General features: G+C 41.0%; 1 pseudogene across 1 annotated transcript; it reads right to left on the bottom strand.

The window, feature by feature from the left end:
* Positions 1 to 849: 849 nt before the first annotated feature.
* Positions 850 to 11,176, bottom strand: LOC148115817 (uncharacterized; annotated as a pseudogene). Its single transcript, XR_015731750.1, has 5 exons — positions 8,992 to 11,176; positions 8,624 to 8,741; positions 8,424 to 8,503; positions 5,378 to 5,504; positions 850 to 4,115 (listed from the first exon to the last, which is right to left on the bottom strand). The product of XR_015731750.1 is annotated as an uncharacterized LOC148115817 (transcript).
* Between the last annotated feature and the right edge of the window lie 1,360 nt (positions 11,177 to 12,536).

Genomic DNA, 12,536 nt, shown 5'->3' with positions numbered 1-12,536 from the left:
AGTAGGGGGAGGGAGGGAGCTACACCGCTTTTCCAGGGAGCCCCCTAGAGGATCCTGTGCGCATTGCATGAAGACCCTGCAAAAGCGCGGGACGTCATGTCCCATACGGGTCTGGGATGATGGGCATTAAACTTCAAAGAAACCTTCCCTCTAACATAGCCTATCTAGAAAGGAAATGGCATCTCGGGCAAGCATCATTTTCTAGATTTTCCACTTTTTAATGCCTAAGAACCGTCTGTGATCTTGTGAAGATTGAGAAAATCACTGTGGAGACTCAAAAATCCCTTTCCTGAAGAGCAGCTTCTTCGAAGGGTCTCCCAGAATGAGGCATCAAAAATGAGCAAAATCCTGTCAGAAATGGCAGGGTGATCAAAAGACAAGGAAGAAAAGTCTCTCTATGAAACCCAGCCTGTGTCTTGTGGCTGATGGCAAACTCAGCCTTGAAGTGAGGGGAGATCAAGGGGCTGGCAGGGACACAGGGAGCAAAGCGACAGGTTGAGGAAAATTGAGATTTGTATTGATTTTTCTTTTTCAATTATTACAGCTTCCTTTTCAAATTCATGCCTATGGGCAGTCAAGGCAGTTTGTAATGATGTGAATAATCCTGAAGTATAGAACCTGATGAAAAAGAGGCATCAAAAGAAAATTCCCAAAATGGAGCGAAAGCTCAAACTTCTGGACCTTTACAATTTTTTTTACCTCAAAATAAGCCACCATGATGAACAAATGAAGATTGGGAGAATAAAGTCTCATATGTGACTAGAGAAAAAGTAGAATTAACAAAATGAAGGAAGGCATATACTGAAAAATAAATATAAAGCTCAAATACTACAAGGCAAAAAACAGAGAGACACATGAATAGTTTTATTTTGGTGTTGAGTAACAAATATGCTTCAGGAAATTTTAGTAGGAACCTTAAGGCCTTTGGAGTAAAAGAATATTTTTTTTCTAGCCAAAAGTAATGAAGATTCCACTGGTTTTATAAACTGGTACTAATACTTCATGATTTTTGATTCTATGCCTCTGTTTATGCAACCAAGGATTTTTTGGTTGTTGCCACACATTGCTGGCTGATATTTAAGTGATTGTCCACCAGGAATCCAAGGTTCTTCTCACAGTTACTGTTTTTGAGCTATGTTTCACCTAATCTGTACTTGTATCTTTTGGCTTTTTTCCCCCCCTTAATTGTAAACCCTTCTCTCCACATTAAATTTTGGCCAGGTTGCTCATAGTGGGTGTGGGAGGACAAAGTCTGTGAGTCAGAGGGAGGCCCACTTCCTTGCCATGCAAGGAGACACGGCTTTGTAAGTAGAGCATCCTCACTGTTAAATGGGAGATGGAAATGTGATAATTGCATTTGGTATTTTGGAATATTTGAAACAATATAATGAAAAACACTCAAGAATATTTCTACATGTAGAATTGGATTAGCAAAAATTACAAGCAGGATTAGGGATCTACACTGTTTGGGTTTGCACTAGAAAGGCAATTTATGCATACATATCTAAGAAGATCTACAATTTATTTGGATTATAACTCAAATGGTCCTTGCATGAGATTTGAGACAACTATAGGTAGTCCTCGATTTTCTACAGTCCATATAATGATAATTCAAAGTTATAGAAGCACTGAAAAACATGATTTCTGAACATTTTTCACACTTATGGACAACATCCTGATGGTCACCAGATCCAATTTCCGATGCTTGGCAACTGATTCATGACAGCTGCAGAATCTCTGGATCATGTGATCATCTTTTGTGAGCTTCCGACAAGCAAAACCAATGAGGAACACAACAGTGTTACTAATTTAACGATTACAGTGATTCAGTTAAGAAATGTGGCAAGAAAACTTGTAATATGGGGCAAAACACAGTAAGTCTCTCACTTAGCAACAGATAAATTTTTTCTCAGGTCCGCCTGATTCGCCAGTTGCGTCCCTTTCTGGATCGGGACTCGTTAAATACGGTCACTCATGCTCTCGTTACTTCCCGCTTGGACTACTGCAATGGTCTCTACATGGGGCTCCCGTTGAAGAGCACCCGGAGGCTCTAGCTGGTCTAGAATGCGGCCGCGCGGGTGGTTATGGGACCGACGTGGCGCTCCCATGTGACCCCCCCCTGCGTGAGCTGCACTGGCTCCCGGTGGTCTTCCTGGTGCGCTTCAAGGTTTTGGTTCGCATCTTTAGAGCGCTCCATGGCATCGGACCGGGGTATTTACGAGACCGCCTTCTGCTACCAATAGCCTCTCACCGACCAGTACGCTCCCATAGAGAGGGGCTCCTCAGGGTGCCGTCGGCCAAACAGTGTCAACTGGCGGCCCCCAGGGGGAGAGCCTTCTCTGTGGGGGCACCTACCATCTGGAACGAGCTCCCCCCAGAGATACGGAGGATCCCGGACCTGCGCACGTTTCGCCGTGCTCTCAAAACTTTTCAATTTCAGCAAGCTGGCCTGGCCTAACTCCCCTCTTTTAAATTTTTTTAATTCGTGATTTTATAAATTGGGTATTTTAATCTGTGTTTTGGCCAAAATATTTAATAATTTTAAGGGATTTTTGATATTTGTATTATCTGTATTTTATCTTGGCTGTTCACCGCCCTGAGTCCTTCGGGAGTAGGGCGGTATAGAAATTTGATTAATAAATAAATAATAAATAAATAAACAGTGATTCAGTTAAGAAATGTGGCAAGAAAACTTGTAATATGGGGCAAAACACAGTAAGTCTCTCACTTAGCAACAGAAATTTTGGGCTCAATTGCAGTCATTACGTGACGACTACCAGGATTTCTCTTGGGAGTTCTACACACACTTCCTTTATTGATATGGTTTCTGCCATGTGTAATTCCTCTATGCCGAGTAAGAGCATTACTCCTTACAAATCTCTTTCCTCACTACATGCATATGGTTTCATATGGTTTCTCACCTGTATGGATTCTTTTATGGGAAGTGAGATCACAACTCTTTCTAAGGTCATCTCCACATTTCACACATTTATAGGACTTCTCTTCTGTCTGACTCCTCTTGTGGGAATTAAGGCCATTACTACGAATAAAGATCTTTCCACACTTCATGCATTCATAGGGTTTCTCTCCTGTATGAATCCTATTATGGGAAGTAATATGACTACACTTCCTAAAACCCTTTCCACACTCCATGCTTTGATATGGCTTCTCTTCTGTGTGGATCCTCTTGTGGGAATTAAGATGACAGCTACGCGTAAACGTCTTTCCACACTACATGCATTTATAAACTCTTTCTCCTGTGTGATTCCTTCGATGATTTATAAAAGACTTAGAATAACAGAAGGTCTTTCCACACTCCATGCATTGATACGGTTTCTCTCCTGTGTGGATCCTCTTGTGAGTATTAAGATTACCACTCTTCCTAAAACTCTTTCCACACTCCATGCAATGATATGGCTTCTCTCCTGTGTGGATCAAATTGTGGGATTTCAGACTACTGCTACAAGTAAAGGTTTTTCCACACTCCATGCATTTATAAGGACTTTCTCCTCTGTGATTCCTCTGATGGATTCTAAGAGTCTTATAATAACAGAAGGTCTCATCACACTCCACGCATTGATACGGTTTCTCTCCTGTGTGGATCCGCTTGTGGATATTAAGATGAGTGTTGCGAGTAAATGTCTTTCCACACTCCATGCATTGATATGGCTTCTCGCCTGTGTGGATCCTCTTGTGGCACTTAAGATGAGTGCTACAAGTAAAGGTCTTTTCACATTCCATGCATTTATAAGGTCGTTCTCCTGTGTGGATCCTTTGATGTCTTATAAGATAATGATTATAAGAGAAGGTCTTTCCACACTCCATGCAGGTAAATCGTTTCTCTTCTGAATGTGTCTTTTTATGAGAAATGAGATGATTGGATTTATTGTATCTCTTTCCACAATCCATAAATTTATATGGTACTTCCTCCTTATCGATAACTGTATGGTTAAGAAGCCAGCTGACCCGAGGAAGACTTTTTTTAATTCCACTTGGTGATTGATTTGTTTCATCCCTTTTTGATTGCATCTGATCTACAAATTTCCTTTTCCACTCTTTCAAATGGATCGCTTGGCTTTCCTCCTTGCAGTTCTTATTCTCTTGCCCATTAAAGCCTTGAAAAAGAAAAATGAAAACTGTGACAAGAATAAGAGAACAATCAAAACTTTTTTTCTGAAATTTAGCCAAATCAGTCATCACTGTTTTTATGACAAACATGAAGAGTCCAAACTAAGATTATAGCAAAGTCCCATTTCCAAGTGTATCCCTAATGATCCTTATATAATAGGATTGGACCACAACTGTGATCTAATCTTTGACCTGGAACAATTCCTTGGTGCCACAAACTCCCGAAGTGCATTGTACACTCCATCATACTGGGGCAGCAACATACCCAGCACCTCCCAACTTCAATAAAATTCTCATCTCCACTTGTCTGCAAAACAGAAACTTTGAAAGTCAAAGGGAATTTCTGGATGGCAATAGCTCCCCACTCTCAGTTTAGGCCGATGCCAAATTTGGCATATAAGTGGGCATATCCCTAAGAAGCGAACCTCCCTCTTAGAGGTCATCTGGTGCGTTATAGCAGCTCAGGGCCATCAGGAACCCAGTTACCAGGTTCAGGAGGGAATACGAATCTGCTCAAGAGAGGCTTCTCCCTCCAATTCTTCCTAATATCTTTTATGAAATATTTTGTATTTTATGAGCAGAAAGCTTTTTTTTAAAATTTCCTTTATGCAAAAAGCCAGGCTATACAGTTTTTCCAATTTCTCTTTCAATAAATTTCCATCTTCCATAAAGTCAGTTTGGTCAAAAGGTTAAGACCTCAGGCTAGAAACTAATTTTATTTATTTTATTTTTTTTTATTTTTAATTTGATTTATATGCCGCCCTTCTCCGAAGACTCAGGGCGGCTTACAATGTGCTCAGCAATAGCCTTCATCCTTTTGTATATTTATACAAAGTCAGCTTATTGCCCCCACAATTGGGTCCTCAATTTACCTACCTTAGAAAGGATGGAAGGCTGAGTCAACCTTGAGCCTTGGTGAGATTCGAACCCTGCAGTAATTGCAGGCAGCTGGTCTTAATAACCAGCTTAATAGCAGGGTGCCTTAAACCACTGTACTACCAAGGCTCTTTTACATTTACAGACATTTCTAACTTTTTCTTTCACTTTGTCATTATTGGGTACCCAGTGTAGATTTATGAGAAAAAAATGAATTTCAACACCTGTAGAAATATGCTGCACCATAACAAAATTCTACAAAGTGAAGGGGGTTTGAATGCTTTCTGAATGCACTGTAAATAAATGATTTTTTTTCCAGAAATAACATTCAAGCCCCTTCCCTATGTTCCTGAGCACAGACAGTGATTCTTACCCAGAGAAAGGAGATTCCTGGAATTCTCCAGCATGACTTCTCTGTAGAGCTCTCTTTGATCAGCATCCAGTTGAGACCACTCCTCCTTGGAGAAATACACGGCCACTTCTTCAAAAGACATAACATCCTGAACAAGGACACATGTTTCCTTATTAACAGATAATTCCAAGAATAATGGGATAATTTTCTTCAACCAATTCTAGGAAAGAGATCTAGTAAACAAAATGGGCATCTTCTGCAGAATTAAGAATAAGATCTTACTGCTTTTGGCTGATGGCAAAACTAAATCATGTTTGATCAATATGGAAGTGTTTGGAATGCCTTACGATGTAACCAACTAAAATATTCTTGGTCAATTGGTAGTTGGGTCTTAAATCCACCACTTGTCAGTGACTCCCATTCTTCCTAGGATGGGCAGAGCAAAATACTGACAAAATCCATCTGATATGTTTTCCAATCGGTTACTTTATCCACTGAGGGATCAACGTACTCTAACTCCACACCTTCATGAAGAAGTTGAAAGAGCTTGTAATATTACTCTATGTGTCTATGGAGATATTCATTAGGTCACATTTGTCCCAAATATGCTTTTCAAAAGGCAAAAAAGGGTATTTTTTTTTAATGATCTGTGTAAACAACCCTGGGAGACAAGAAAGAGGACTGATGCTGACAACAGTCTGATCAATGAAATCTGATGGTGAAGCAGGAGGGGTGGAGAAAGCTATTCGCAAAGGATCCCCTCAGAAGGGAGAGAGTAGGGTAAGCTGAATGTGAATGTTCAGTGACCCAATATGAAATTTGTATTATTTAGAAATAGCAATTTTATACACTGAAATCTAAAACAAAATGAAATCCATCCAAGGTTATAGCTTCTGTGAAGACCTATGTGTACTGACCAGGAACTTGCGAATATACAGTAAAAACAAATCTTGGTTCACAGCTAAACGTAAGCAGCTACGTCATTCTAAAGAGGAAGCATACAGAAAAGGTGATAAAATGCTGTATAATCAGGCCAGAAATGTATTAACAAGGGAAATCAGAGCAGCAAAAAGAAGCTACTCTGAAAAGCTAAAGAATCAGTTCTCAACAAATGAACCAGCAAACATGTGGAAAACTCTTAAAAATACCACCGGCTATGGCAAACCTCCTTCCTAGGCTGAAAGAAATCAACAACTGGCAGATGACCTGAACGTGTTTTACTGCAGGTCTGAATGGAAACTACAGCCACCTATCTCCACAACCCCCATCTCAGACACACCAACAAAAGCTAAGCCTCCTACAACTGACCCATTGGATTCACAACCCCTAGTGATCACAAAAAAGGAAGTACAGACAAAAGCCAGGAAAAGCTCCAGGCCCACACAAGATAACTCCTCCTTGCTTAAAAGTCTGTGCTGACCAATTGGCCCCCATCTTCACCCGTATCTTCAAGAAATCGCTAGAGATGTGTTATGTTCCTTCTTGCTTCAAACGCTCTACTATCATCCCAGTGCCGAAGAAGCCCACCATCAAGGAACTGAATGACTACAGACCAGTTGCTCTAACATCTGTAGTCATGAAAACATTTGAAAGGCTAGTGCTGTCCCACTTGAAAACCATCAAGAATCCGCTATTAGACCCCTTGCAATTTGTATACCGAACAAATAAATCAACAGATGATGCTGTTAATATGGCTCTGCACTACATCCTACAACATCTTGAATCTCCAAAGACCTACGCAAGGGTCCTCTTTGTAGACTTTAGTTCAGCATTCAATACCATCATTCCAGACACTCTTCTAACTAAGCTAAACCAGCTACAGGTAGCTGAACACACTTGTAAATGGATCATAAGCTTCCTAACAAACAGGAAGCAGCAGGTGAAGCTAAGCAGAATCACATCAGATACCTGTACAATTAGCACACGGCCCCCCACAAGGCTGTGTGCTCTCCCTACTTCTCTCTGTATACCAATGACTACATCTCTAACGATCCATCTGTTAAACTACTGAAATTCGCAGATGACACAACAGCGATTGGTCTCATTCGAGACAATGATGAATCCACATACAGACGGGAGGTTGAACAACTAGCCTTGTGGTGCGACCAGAACAATCTGGAACTGAACACACTCAAAACCATAGAAATGATGGTAGACTTTAGGAGAAACCCTCCCATACTTCCACCTCTCACAATACTAGACAACATAGTATCAACAGTAAAGACCTTCAAATTTCTAGGTTCTACCATATCGCAAGATCTAAAATGGACAGCTAACATCAAAAACGTCATCAAAAAAGCACAACAAAGAATGTTCTTTCTGCGGCAACTCAGAAAGCTCAAACTGCCCAAGGAGCTGCTGATATAGTTCTACAGAGGAATTACTGAGTTTGTCATCTGCACCTCTCTAACTGTCTGGTTTGGTTCTGCAACCCAACAAGACAGAGACAGACTTCAGAGGATAATTAGAACTGCAGAATATACAGTTACTACCAACCTCCCTTCCATTGAGGACCTATATACTGCATGAGTCAAAAAGAGGGCTGTGAAAATATTTACAGACCCCTCACATCCTGGACATAAAACTGTTTCAACTCCTACCCTCAAAACAACATTATAGAGCACTGCACACCGAAACAACTAGACACAAGAACAGTTTTTCCCAAACGCCATTACTCTGCTAAACAAATAATTCCCTCAACACTATCAAACTATTTACTAAGTCTACACTACGATTAATCTTCTCATCGTTCCCACCACCCATCTCCTTCCACTTATGACTTTGACTGTAACTTTGTTGCTTGTATCCTTACGATTTATATTGATATTGTTTCCTGATTGCTTATTTGTACGCTATGAGTACAAATATGCACTCTTTCTAGAGTCTCAACATCTGTTTTATAGTACCTTATGATTCTTGATGAACGTATCTTTTCTTTTATGTACACTGAGAGCATATGCACCAAGACAAATTCCTTGTGTGTCCAATCACACTTGGCCAATAAAAAATTCTATACAATTCTATTCTATCCTATTTATGGACCTTTTCTGATGTTTCTCCTCCTTACCTGAAATAGCGGTTCAGCTAATCCTTCAGCTCCAGCAACAAGAGGTGATTCTAAAAAGTACAAGGACAGCTTTCTACTCTCTACGAAAAAGAGAAAAATAGTGGAATCAGATTTCTTAAAGAGAGACACTCCAATAAAGTGGAGTGAAAGAATCAGTTAAATATTAAAATCTCACCTTACAGAGAAAGAGCTTTTCTTACCTTGCATAGCATCTTGACTTTGATCTTTCCGTAAGTACTCCCTGAAGAGCAGCTCTTGAGAAGATCTGAATGAATCTTTCCCCCTCTTAGGATACTCAGTCACAGCTTCCAAGGATTTCTGGACATGATGTGATACGAGAAACAAAGGAAGAGCAGAGAGATAGAAATGAATTATCATACCAGATCTTCAAACTAGCAGACCCCAATGTCCTTTGCTGAAAGAAAATGGAAGAATTGCCCCAAATACATCCTCTGGAAGAATAGAACAAATGCCCTTAGGAATTAATAATCCCAGAAAATTCTGCCAAAAAGGAGTTGTCAAATTCAAAGAGATCCTCTTTAGAACTGCCCTGATTCCATTCTCCCACCTGCAACTCTTCCTGCATGTTTTCCTCCTCCTGAGTCAGCAAGAAGCCTTCAGCCAGGGACACCGCCTGGGAACTGGTCTCTGCTCCACACTCCCGCACCCATCTTGCCATCTCTGGGGGAAGGACAGCCAGGAATTGTTCCAGGAGCACCAGGTCCAGCATCTGAGCTTTGGTGTGTTTTTCTGGTTGCAGCCACTGACGACAAAGGTAGTGAAGCTGAGTGCAAACATCTCGAGGACCCCTCCCTTCCTGAAACTGCACTTTTGTGAAGTGACAGCATTGGACCTCTGAATTGTTGGATGCCTTTTTGTGGCTCCTCCGTCCAGGACTTGCCCCATTCTTCCCACAGTTCCAAGGCTGAGCAGCAGGAGTGCCTTTTCTAATTTCTGCATCTGCTGGGTGTTGTCCCTCCATCTTCTCTCTGGCCTCTAATAGAAGCTCCAGAATGGAAGAGAAGGAAAAATCAAAAAAAGAAATTTGGATGAACCTACCAATGTCTGGGATGGACGAGGGAGGAATCTTATTAATTAGCTTAATCTCTTTACATATGGGGAAAGTTGCAGAGAACTCTTCAGGATGTCAATGTCTATCAAAATGCTGGAAAAATACATATAAATCTGTTTTTGATTTCTACTTCTTAGTTTCATAAAAAATTAATTTTTATTTTTATGTCTTCTGTATTATTGTAAATAATAATAATAAATTACTCTAGCCAGTCCTTAATATTTCCCCCCCAACAGCCCTGTGAAGTAGATTGGGCTGAGAGTTGGGATGGGTTCAAGGCTTTCATGCCAAAGGTTGGACTAGATGTTAATTTCTTGGTTTCAAGCCTTGTGCTTTCATTACTGAGCCAAATGGCTTTCTCTGGCTAACTATTATTTTATTTAATATAATTTAATAGACAGTTTAATATCATTTCTATGGCAGCATAGTTAAAAGCAACCATTTGCACAATCCAAATCACAAATGTCCCAGGTCACAAACAGCAATTGAGGTGAAGAGCTCTCTAAATCCATTTAATAAGTAAACAAATCAACTAGGGAGTTCAACACCCAGGATTGACAAAGGCCAAACTTGACAAAAAACAACAACATTGGCCTAATCATATTGTTTGAATGGTGCATCTCAGCCCAAGGAGCACCTCCCTCCTCCAACATTGTCCTTCTTTACCCTGGCAGCAGAACCAAACTGGTGACAGTGGCAGGAAAGCAGGAAATCGAGTCCTACCTTGCATGCGGAGTTGAAGCCTTGCATGCAAAGCCAGCAGGAGGGACTGGAGGAGAGGGAAAACCCTTCTGAAAACGGGGCCACGAAATACGCAAGAAATTGCAAGGCCGGCGCAACATGTAACATGTTCACACTGGTGCAATAGGACTGAGTATTTGTTAATATGATTTATCGAGTTAGGGATTTTCGGTCCTCACTGTGAGTTGTATTGTGTTGGGGGGGGGTGCATTGAGGGAGCTCCACCAATCTCATTGTACATATGTTGTGCAGTGACAATAAAGGTTATTATTATTATTAATTGTCCAGGAGTCAAGGCTGACTTGGAGGCACAAATCTCTGTTTTGCAAAGGCGATCTCTCCTCCTCTCCCTTCCGTGCAGAGGTTTTCCCATCCAAATGGAGGGTAAATAAATGGCTCCCTCCTTTCTGAGGCCCTGGCTTTCTTCTCTCTAGTCTAAGGGCAACGGGAAGGATCCGAAGCTTTGCTTTCTCCCCTGCCTGGCCTGTGCATGCATAGGGGCGGCAGGGGAACATGGGACCACTGCTCCCCCCACCCCCCACTTCCATCCCAGGACTCCGAATCTGGTGCAAGTTTTGCATGTCTCCATGCGAGCCCCCATCACTGAACCCCCAACTCACGTCTGGGTCACCGACCGTGCAAGACTTCCCTGCAGCCTCTTCCCTTTGCTAGAAAGGCTCACCCGAAAGTTCACAGCGGGGGGAGCAGAATCGGAGAGCGGAGAAGCTTTCAAGCCTTTGCTGGAAAATGTCTCGGGGAACAAGCATCTGTCTTGACTTGGGGAAGAGGCCGGCGCATGCTCAGTTGTCTTGTAAGGCTGGGGGGGGGGGGGGGAAGAGGGAGCTGCCCTTCCTCTTTAAGGGAGCCCCTAGAGGATCCTGTGCACAATGTCTGAGTACCTTGCAAAGGCTCAGAACCTGAGAATTTTTTTAACAAATTACGAGTTGGAAAGGACTTTGTAGGTCATCTCCAACACACACACACCCGCCCAAACAGGAGACCCTACACCGTTTCTGACAGATTACAGTCCAGTCTCTTCTTGAAAGCCTCCAGTGACGAAGCTCCCACAACTTCTGAAGGCAAAAGCTGTTCCATTGGTTGACTGTTCTGTCAGAAAGTTTCTCCTTATTGACCACTCCTTGGTCAATTTCCATCCATTATTCCTTGTCTGCTTTTCAGGTGCTTTGGAAAATAGGTTGAGAATTGGTGAGGATTTTGGTTATAATGGGGAGAATTATAATTGCTAGATATTGGAAATTAAATGTTGACTTAAAATTAGAAGAATGGTACAATGAAACATGGAAATTTGCATTAAATGATAAATTGACTTGTGATATTAAAATTAGAAGTGGTATATATAAAGAAAATGTTTTTTGGAACACTTGGCAACCATTTGTGGACTTTGCACTTGTGAGATTGGATGAATCGGCACCTTATCAAAGAGATTTCTGGAAGAATTGAAGACTTCAATTTCCTAAAATTTCCTTTCCGTTTGTATAGCACGTTGGGGGAAAAAAATTTTTCTTTCCTTACTATTGATTTTTTGTATTGATTTTTTTTTCCTTTTTGTTATTCTTTAACAATAAAAATATAAAAATAAAAAAAATAAAAAAAAGGAAAATAGGTTGACCCCCTCCTCTCTGTGGCAGCCCCTGAAATATTAGAATAGAATAGAATAGAATAGAATAGAATAGAATAGAATAGAATAAACAGAGTTGGAAGGGACCTTGGAGGTCTTCTAGTCCAACCCCCTGCCCAGGCAGGAAACCCTACAGACAAGGAACAAAGGTTTCTCTATGAAACCCAGCCTGTGTCATGTGGCTGATGGCAAACTCAGCCTTGAAGTGAGGGGAGATCAGGGGGCTGGCAGAGACACAGGGAGCAAAGCGACAGGTTGAGGAAAATTAAGATTTGTATTGATTTTCCCCCCAATTAAATTAAAATATATTTTTTCTAGCCAAAAGTAATTAAGATTTCACTGGCTTGAAAAGATTACGCTGGATTTGGAGATAACAGTTTTAAGAAAAAACAGATTTATCCACAATTAATTAAAGGAAGGAAGGAGGGAAAATTGTGGTTAAGAAGCAATTTTAAAAGAGTGCCCATAAACTCTCATTCTGGCTCTGTTCTGTCCAGCCCATTTCTCTATATAGCTCTATATAGATTCTCTCTATAAAAGAATCTATGGATTCTCTAAATCCAAGGTGTTTCATTTTTGTGTCTTCCGTTATGAAAAAAATGGACATGATTAGAAAACCCTAATCAGTGCCGTTTCACCTGTTTGAGGCAGAACCGTCAAT

This window comes from Pantherophis guttatus, chromosome 2 (assembly GCF_059756535.1).
Source record: "Pantherophis guttatus breed Tessera chromosome 2, ASM5975653v1, whole genome shotgun sequence".
In the NCBI taxonomy this organism is placed as follows: domain Eukaryota; kingdom Metazoa; phylum Chordata; class Lepidosauria; order Squamata; family Colubridae; genus Pantherophis; species Pantherophis guttatus.
Note: the sequence above shows the minus strand (reverse complement) of the source record. Positions and strands in the feature narration are given on the sequence as shown.